General features: G+C 38.8%; 1 protein-coding gene across 3 annotated transcripts in view; it reads left to right on the top strand.

Moving 5' to 3' along the window:
- The window catches only part of SDCBP (syndecan binding protein), a 31,880-nt gene continuing 22,004 nt past the window's right edge, over positions 1 to 9,876 (top strand). The window contains exon 1 of one of the 3 annotated variants that reach the window (XM_067712269.1): positions 1 to 158. The gene's annotated coding sequence lies outside the window, so the exon portion shown is untranslated. Of the gene's footprint in view, positions 159 to 704; positions 792 to 9,876 lie in introns of those variants that run through there. The other 2 variants (XM_067712270.1, XM_067712271.1) reach the window with 2 other exon arrangements.

The following is a 9,876-nucleotide window of genomic DNA, read 5'->3' as shown; positions in this document are numbered from 1 at the left end:
CGCGCGGAGACGGAAGGCGTTGGGGGAAGGCGCGGGCGGAAGGCGGGGACGCGCGGCGCGGGCGGTCCTCGGGCGCGCACCGTTCTCCTCTCTCTGGGTCTCGGAAGTCTGAGCCAGTGACCGGCGGCGGCTGCAGTGTGTGCGTCCCTGCGGCCTCGGTGAGCAGCCCTTGGGGGAACGGGGAAGCTCACGGCATCTCGGGCGCGGGGCCCCGGACCGCTGGGCGGAGGGCGTCTCGGTGCCGTCTTCCCCTCTGTGGGCTCCGCTCCGCGCTCTTCCCGGCGCCCGGCCGGGCCCGGGGCGAAAGTTTGCGCGAGCGGCGCTCTCCGAGCGCCCACCACCCTGTGGGTTTCGGGGTTCCGTCTGGGGGTGGAGGGCGAGCCTGGGGCCCGGCCGGGGGCGACGCCCGCCGCCCCCAGTCCCCGTCCGCCTCGACCCTTTTTGTTCGTGTCGGGTGAGCTACCCGGGTCTGGTGAGGGGAGAGTCGCCGGCTGCGGGCTGTCCCGGTGCTGCGTCCCCAGGCTGGGCTGCGTCGCCTTCCTCGGTGGCCGCTTCGGAACGTCGGGACGTGGACGGAGGAAGGAGGTGTCCGTTGCGCGGGCGAAGCCTTGCCTTTCGGGAGGGGGAGGGGGAGAGGTGTTCGCGGGGCGCTGGCTTCTGGAGAAGTTGGAGGAAAGGGAGAAACGCCCCCAGCAGGGTGCGCTCAGCAGGAATTCTCCCTCGAGGGTCGCGATTCTCAGCTTTCGTTTCAGGATTCGCTTGTAATACGGGGCAGGCGGAGGCATGTAGATGTGGGTAAAGTTTTCCCTTTTTACCAAAAACGGATTCATTTAAGCTGGGAGTCTGTTAAGGTGCTAGTTTTTAACGGGAGATTTCTAGGTTTATCTGGTCTGTGTATATCATCTGTACAGCCGTTCTCGGTTATTTTTAATATTATGTACCTCTCTTAGGAAGTACGTTTGGTTTACGAATCTCACAACATCCAGTTGTTTCAAAGAAGAAACAGTTGATTAAAAAGGAAAGTTACAGGGGAACCCAGCCGCAGCCTGGTTAGCTTTATCGCCAGTATATACAAATGGTGAAATAAAATGTGTCCATTCTTTTAAGTTTTTCTCTTTGAGATTGAGGGTAAACGGTAAAAATGTGTGCGTTTGTTTTTTGATTTGCTCTGTTACCAACTTCGTTCTACGAACTTCTGTTCTTTGAACGGTGTGTAAACATTATAGATCAGATAGTTTGTGCTGCAGAATAAAAATAAGGATATGGAATGTCTTTTTTTTCTTTTACATCTTTATTGGAGTATAATTGCTTTACAGTGGTGTTGGAATGTCTTTTAATAGGTTCAGGAAAGAGTCATTCTATTATAATTCACATTTAACTTTGGCACCATTAGTTTTTAGTTACGTTTGGGTGTTATAAGAAAGGATATGAAAATCGTGACTAAAAGAGGAAGCGTTTACTAATAGTTGGCGGTTGAGTGTACTATTCAGTAAACAGTTCCTTTAATTGAGCATGACTCAACTCTTTTTTCTTTCCTGTTTTTTTTTGTCGGATTTAGGTACTTCTTTAGGTAGTAAATGCCATAAGTTTCTAAAAAGAAAGATTCCCCCCCCCAAAAAAAACCAACCGTTACATCTAGTCATAGTTATATTCACATTTATTCATTTCTTTCCAAGTGCTGCCAAGATTTTTTGCACGTTTATTTAGTTTTTGAGGAGGTAAGCAGTTACAGGGCTCAGCATTTAAGCAAAAAAGGGTATACAGTGTAAAATTTCCTTCCTTCAAGTCCTCTAGCCAACCGTATTCTCTTCCTGTGGGAGCCAACTGTTCGGCATTTTTTAGGTATCGTTCCAGGGATATTTTATACCTGTACAAACCTATAAATATATTTTCCCCCTTCTGTTGTTTTTCTTTTTTTTTATTGTGGTAAAGTACGCGTAAATTTTTACCATCTTAACCATTGTTAAGTGTACAGTTCAGAGATATTAAATACACTGACATTGGTGTGCAGCCATCATCCATCCCCTTGAGTCTTTTCATCTTAACACTGGAAGTCTCTGCGCATTAAACAGTAACGCCCCATTCTGTCCTCCCCCCAGCCCCTGGCAACCATCGCTGTACTTTGTGTCTTTAAGATTTTGATACTGCAAGTACCTCATGTAAGTGGGATCACATATTTGTCTTGCTTGTGTTTGGCTTATTTCGCTTCGCACGATGTCCTCAAGGTTTCATCCATGTTGTATCAATAGTACGTTGCAGAGTTTCCTTCCATTTTTAAGGTAGGATAAAGTTCCGTTGTGTGTGTGTGTGTGCGCGTTTGTGCGTGCATATATATGTGTTGACATTTTGTTCATCCGTTCATCTGTCGATAGACACTTGGGTTGCTTCCACGTTTGAGCTGTTGCGAATAATGCTGCTGTGAATGTAGGTATACAAATACCTCTTCAGATCCAGATTTCGATTCTTTTGGGTGTATACTCAGAAATGGAATTGCTGGATCATACAGCGTTCTATTTTTAATTACGGGGGGAACTGCCATACTGTGTTTTATAGCACCTGTACCATTTTCCATTCCCGCCAACAGTGAATAAGAGTTCTAATTTCTCCACGTCCTCGCCAACACTTGTTTTCTTTTTTTGATAGTTGTTACTCTGGTGGCTGTGAGGTGGTATCTCATAGTTTTGATTTTGTTGTTGTTTTACGAGTTCTCTAAATATTCTGGATATTAATCCCTTATCAGTTATGATTTGCAAATATTTTCTTGCATTCAGTGGGTTGCCTGTTTACGCTCTTGATAGTGTCCTTTGATGCACAAATTTTTTTAAATTTTCATTAAGTCCAATATGTATTTTTCTTTTGTGACCTGTGCCTTTGGTGTCATATCGAAGAAACCATTGCTAAATCCAATGTCAGGAATGTTTTGTCCTGTGTTTTCTTCTAAGAGTTTTATTGTTTTAGGTCTTACCTTTAGATCCTGGATCCATTTTGAGTTAAGTTTTGTATATATTGTGTTAGGTAAGGGTCCACCTTCATTCTTTTGCATGTGGATATCCAGTTTTCTCAGCGCCATTTGTTGAAAAGACTGTCTTTTCCATTGAATGGTCTTGGCACCCTTGTCAAAAATCATTTGACCATGTATACGAGGGTTTATTTTAGGCTGTCTGTTCTATTCCATTGGTCTATGTTTGTCTTTATGCTAATACTATACCATTTTGATTGGTTTTTTAAAAAATTTTTCAAATTTTTGGCTGCGTTGGGTCTTTGTTGCTGCACGTGGGCTTTCTCTAGCTGCAGCGAGCCGGGGCTACTCTTCATTGCGGTGCGCAGGCTTCTCAGTGCAGTGGCTTCTCGTTGCAGAGCACGGGCTCTAGGCTTGTGGGCTTCAGTAGTTACCATTTTGAATACTCTAGCTTTATAGTAAATTTTGAAATCAGGAAGTGTGAGTTCTCCAGTTTTGTTTCTAAGGTTGTTTTCAATTTCTTTCAGCAGTGTTTTGTGGTTTTCATTGTACAAGTTTTTTACCTTCTTGATTAGATTCGTTAAGTAGTTTATTTTTTTTGATGCTATTGTAAATGGATTTGGTTTTGTTTTCCTTTTCAGATTGCTTGTTATTTACGTATAAAAATGCAGCTGATTTTTGTGCATTGACTGTATCCTGTTACATTGCTGAATTTGTTTTTTAGTTTTAATGCTTTTTTGTGGAGTCTTTAAGGTTTTTTAAACCCTAAACATATAAGGTCGTATCTGAAAACAGAGATAATTTTACTTCTTTTCCCGTTTGGATGCCTTTTATTTCTTTTTCTTGCTCTGGCTAGAACTTGCAGTACTGTGTTGAAGAGTAGTGTTGAAAGTGGGCATGCTTGCCTTGTTCCTGACCTTAGTGGAAAAATATTCAGTCTTTCACCATTGAGTATGATGTTTGCTGTGGGTTTTGCATATATGGCTTTTATCATGTGGAAGTTGTTTTCTTCTACTCCTATTCTCTTGTGTGTGTTTATCATAAAGCGGTGTTGAATTTTGTCAAATGCTTTTCCTACATCAATTCAGATGATCTTGTGTTTTTTGCACTTCATTTTGTTGATATGTATTACTTTGAACAATTTTCATATGTTGAACTATCTTCGTATTCCAGAAATAAATCCCATTTGTTAAGAGATGTCTAATCCTTTTAACATGCTGTTGAATTCTGTTTGCTAGTATTTTGTTGAGGATTGCATCAGTGTTCATAAGGGGTGTTGGTCTATAGTTTGCTTTCTTGTGTCTTTATCTGGCTTTGATATCAGGGTAATGCTGTCCTCATAGAATGAAAGTGTCCCCTTTTCAATTTTTTTGCAAAATTTTGAGAAAGATTGGTATTCTTCAAGTGTTTAGTAGAGTTCACCAATGAAGCTATCAGGTTCAGGGCTTTTCCTTGTTGAGACATTTTTGATTACTGATTCAGTCTCTTTATTAGTTTTGGGTCTATTTAGATTTTCTCTTTCTTTCTGAGTTAGTCTTGATAGGTTTTGTGTTTCTAGGAATGTGTGCATTTCATCTAGTTTATCCAATTTTTTAGTGTACAGTTGTTTATAGTGCTCTCCTGTAGAGAGACTTAATGTTTTATTTCTGTAGAAACTCTGCTAGTATTTCCACTTTCATTTTAACATGATGTTTTCTTTTTATTTCCTAGTCCATTTAGCTAAAGGTTTGTCGATTTTGTTGATCTTTTTAAAGAACTAAATTTAGTTTTCATTGATTTTTTCTTAATTTTTTTCTTCTCTTTTTTATTTATGTCTGTTACTTCCTTACTTCTGCTAGCTTTGGGTTTAGTTTGTGTTTCCTCTTCTGGTTCCTTAAGTTCCCCCTTCCTTTGAACACAAATTTGAGCATACTTTATATACTGCACTAAATAATGCTTTGTTTTTTCCAGTTAATGTGATAATATTTTCGACCTCGTTTACTATTTTGTGTATCTAGTACTTCCTCCTTTGTTTAAAGAATTTTGCTATTACAGTTGGTGTTTCAGTGAATAAAATGTTACATTTGTTGCTTTTTGTGTGTAGGTATATTTATAGACTAAAACCTGAAGTGGTATTGCTGGGTTGGAGGGTATCTGCATGTACAATTTTCGTAGATGTTGCAAACTTACTCTTTGTGGAAATTATACTACTTTATACTTTTACCAGTAATGTATGAGTGTTTCTCAGAGCCTCATTATCAGAGTGTTGTTCAGCTTTGGATTTTTGCCAGTCCAATAGGTGGGAAATGGAATCTTATGGGTAAAAAGAAGTTGTACTTAGAGTAGACTTCATATGACCATAATTCTCAATTGCTTATCATCATAGTCTCCTGGGATATTTATTAAAAGAATAATTCCTACGTCCTTCCATGAAATCTGTGTCAGCTTGGTAAAGTATTTTTAACTAGTGCCCAAATAATTCTGATCTGGTGGTGAGCCAAGTTTGAGAAACACTGCCATGAAGACTGTTTAGGACTTTATCACAGTGTGTTGCTTGACACCATATGTGAATCGTCTGGAATGCTTATGAATCCACAGTGTGCTAGAAAACATGATCATTACTATTTATCATCTGGGTCCAGTGAATATTTTGTATAATTTAGGTCATTTTATGAATGACTTGCAGAAATGAAAATAAAGGCATAGGGAAACAACGGTTTTACTAGAAACAGAATTTTAATAACAACTTGAACATAAGAAACCAAAAATTTTGTTCTAAGTTTTCCTGGTTTTGAAGGTATATATAGCTGAAACGGGCAACATCTTTGAGTGCAACTAATTGCTCATCAACTGTCCTCCATACAGTTGGGAGATATCCTTTTTATAAATATTGTTCCAGATTTCAGTTACATCTCTAATATATCTTAGCTTATCATTACTTTTAGGTTTTTTTCATGCACTTGGTTGTCAAAACACAATACTGGATTTTAGATTTCATACCCATCTCTCATAGGTTCTAACGTTACTGTTCAGTAATTCTTGTACTTGCGTTGTCAAAATGCAGTATTTTTGCAAACTTTCATGGTTCATGATTTTGCAGGGATGACCATCTAACTTACATTTGCAAAGAATTTTCATTTATACTTTTATAAATACCAATTAGAATAGTCAGTGCCACAGATTTTTTAAACTTTCTCTACATTGCTGTTTTCGTCTGGGCACCTTTGTTTAACTGCCTGCCTTCGTTTGGCTACTTACAAACCGAATCCAGTAAGTTTTGCTGTGTAGATGTAAAAGAGGAGAGAAGACGGCAAATATCCTTCTAAACAGGATCTAGGGGCTTGTTTCAAAATACTGTACGATAAAGTGCTTTCTTCAGAATGACTAACCGAAAAATTGTATTGTTTTAATTAAGTATAGGCATATTGTTTACTCATTGATCTTTAAGTTTGAGGAATTTCAATTAAGATATCTTCATCTGAAAACTCATAGTCTGAGGTTTGCTTTTGATCAATTCCCTCATTATCATAAAAGTCTAGAGTACAGCTATTTGTTTCTTTGTATTCATTTCTGATTTGTCTAATGTCTTCCTCCAGTTTATTCTCTGTGCCATCATGGGTGAAAAATGAAAAATCCCATATTTTCTACTGTGTTCAAAGAATACAGTTTAAAAACAAGGCTACAAAGATGGTGTCTCCAGACTTCATACATTTTTGGAAGAGGATGCAGTACTTCGGGCAACACACACTGAAGGATGACATAATGTATTCCTACAATGAATAAGAATGATTCTACTTTTTGTTCCTATTGTCATTTTAGTTTTTTCTTTAGCATACTTGGGAATAACGGATGAATAATGATTAAGTAATTCCTAGATACAGTAGCAAAACTGTTTCAAGATATGGGAAAAATAAGTTCACTAAGATTCCATAACGCATCTTAGATTTATAAAGGAGTCCAGTTGAACCCTTGAGATATTTGTAAGGTAGGGTGATTTTACTCTATTTAAAGATTTTTTTTTTCCAGTTCATCCCTCCCTCTCTTTCTTTTGTCTAAGAAAGAATAAAAGTCGTGAAATAGAACTTCTGAAAAAAGAAACTCAGAATTTAAAATTGTGTCCATTGGACGCTGATGGTATACAAAGGGTTAAAGGGCAGATTTCTGGACTCTACTCCAGACTTACTCTTTCAGTTTCTGGGGCCAGGACTCAAGAATCTGTGTTATTAACAAGATTTCCAGGTTATCCTTATGGACTTGAAGACACGATGTTTTAGGACCTTAAGAAGGTTTTTACTTTACTACCATATGCAAGTACTTTAGATTACTTCTCTGATAGAGCATTTCAATTGTTTCCTGTGCTGTGAGGTGATACTCTCACTGTGGTTTTGATTTGCATTTCCCTGATGATGTTGCACACCATTGCATGTATCTGTTGACCATCTGTATGTCTTCTTTGGGAAAATGTCTGTTCAGATCCTCTGCCCTTTTTTTAATTGTATTTTTTATTTTATTTTTTTCGTTGTGGAGTTATATGAGTTCCTTTTTTAGCTTGGCTGTTAATCCTAATCAGATGCATGATTTGCAAATATTTTCTACCATTTGGTAGGTTGCCTTTTCAATTTATTGTTTCCTTTGCTGTACAGAACCTTTTTAGTTTGATGTAGTACCACTTGTTTATTTTTCTTCTGTTGCCTTTACTTTTGGTGTTAAATCCAAATAGTCATCACCAAGACTAATGTCAAGTGGCTCATTGCCAGTGTTTCCTTCTAGAAATTTTATGGTTTCAGGTCTTATGTTCAAGTTTTAATATATTTGTGTATGGTGTAAGATAGGGGTCAGATTTCATTCTTTTCCATGTGGTTGTCCAGTTTTCCCATTTACTGAAGAGAATGTACTTTTCCCATTGTATATTTTTGACACCTTTCTCACAAATTAATTGACCATACATGGCGTGGGTTTGTTTTGGGGCTCTTTATTCTCTTCTGTTGGTCTATGTGTGTGTTTTTATGCAGTATCATACTGTTTCAGTTACTATAGCTCTGTAATATAGTTCGAAGTGAAAGTGTCATGCTTCTAGCTTTGTTTTTTCCCTCAAGTTTGCTTTGACTATTGGGGTTTTCTATGATTGCATACAAATTTTAGGGTCGTTTATTTTCTTTCTTTTAAAAATGCCATTGGAACTTTGACAGAGATTGCATTAAATCTTTAGATTACTTTGGATAGTATGGACATTTTAACAATATTAATTCCTCCAGCCCAGGAGCATGGAATATCTTTCCATTTATTTGTGTTGTCTTTCATTTCTTTATCAGTGTGCTGTAGTTTCACTGTACAGGTCTTTCACCTCCTTATTTAAATTTATTTCTCTGATGCAGTTGTAAATGGGATTGTTTTCTTAATTTCTGTTTCTGGTAGTTAATTGCTAGTGTATAGAAAGGCAACAGATTTTTGTGTATTGGTTTTGTATCTTCCAGCTTTACTGAATTTATTAGGTCTAACAGTTTTTTGGTGATTCTTTCAGCTTTTCTACGTATTAGTAACATTTCACCTGCAAATACTGACAGTTTTACTTATTCCTTTCCAATTTGGGTGCCTTTTCTTTCTTTCTCTTGCCTAGTTGCTCTGGCTGGGACTTCCAAGAGTATGTTGAATAAAAGTGGCAAGGTGGGCATCCTTGTGACTACATTTTTACATCCCCCACCCCCGTTTATACTTTTGATGTCACAGTTTACATCCGTTTATCTGTGTTTCCCTTAACAAATGGTTGTAGTTAGTTGTGTTTTGTTTTGTCTTTTAACCTTTATTCCAGCTTTGTGATTAATCCACCATGTTTACAGCTTTAGGTTACTCTGAATTTTTTTATATATTTACTTTTACCATTGGGATTGATACTTTGTTTTCCTGTTACTAATTAGCACCTTTTTGTTTCAACTAAAATCCCTATAAAATTTCCTATAAGGCTGGTCTAGCGGTGATGAACTCTGTTAGCTTTTGCTTGTCTGAGAAACTCTTTACCTTGCCTTCAAATCTGAAGGACAACTTTTCTGAGTGGAGTATTTTTTTTTAAAGATTTAATTTATGTTTGGCTGTGTTGGGTCTTCGTTGCGGTGCGTGGGCTTCTCCTTGCGGTGGCTTCTCTTGTTGCGGAGCACGGGCTCTAGGCGCATGGGCTTCAGTAGTTGTGGCACGTGGGCTCAGTGGTTGTGGCTCGCGAGCTCTAGTGCACAGGCTCGCTAGTTGCGGTGCGTGGGCTTAGTTCCTCCGCGGGATGTGGGACCTTGCCGGACCGGGGCTCGAACCCATGTTCCCTGCATTGGCAGGTGGATTCTTAACCACTGCGCCACCTGAGAAAGCCCCCTGAGTGGAGTGTTCTTGGCGGCAGTTCTTTCTTTCAGCGCTTTGAGTTATATCCTGCCACTTCCTTCTGGCCTGCGGTGTCTGCTGAAAAGTCTGCTCAGAGTCTCTTGGGAGTTCTCTTGTACGTAACAGGTGGTTCTTCTCCTGTCACTTTTTAAGATTCTCTCCTCGTTTTGATATTTTAATTATAATATGTATTGGTGTGGGTATCTTCATCTCTTTTTTGGAACTCCCTGAACTTCCTGGATCTAGATGTCTGTTTCCTTCCCCAAATTAGGGAAATCTTCAGCCATTGTTTCTTCTTTCTTATGTGAAGGAAACTTTCTTCACGTAAGTTTTCTGCCTCTTTCTCTCATTTCCTTCAGAGAACCTTACGATGCAAATGTTGGTTAGCATGTTGTCTCATACCTCTCTTAAGCTATCTTCATTCTTTTTTTGCTGCTCTGATCAGATGAGTTACACTGCCCTGTCTTCTGCTTTGTTTCTTCCTTTCTTCAGATTCATTTCTTCCTTTATTCTGCTCTGTCTAGTCTGCTGTTGAACTCCTCTATTGTGTTTTTTAGTTAAGTTATTGCATTTTT

This window comes from Pseudorca crassidens, chromosome 17, assembly GCF_039906515.1.
Source record: "Pseudorca crassidens isolate mPseCra1 chromosome 17, mPseCra1.hap1, whole genome shotgun sequence".
Lineage (NCBI taxonomy): Eukaryota > Metazoa > Chordata > Mammalia > Artiodactyla > Delphinidae > Pseudorca > Pseudorca crassidens.
Note: the sequence above shows the minus strand (reverse complement) of the source record. Positions and strands in the feature narration are given on the sequence as shown.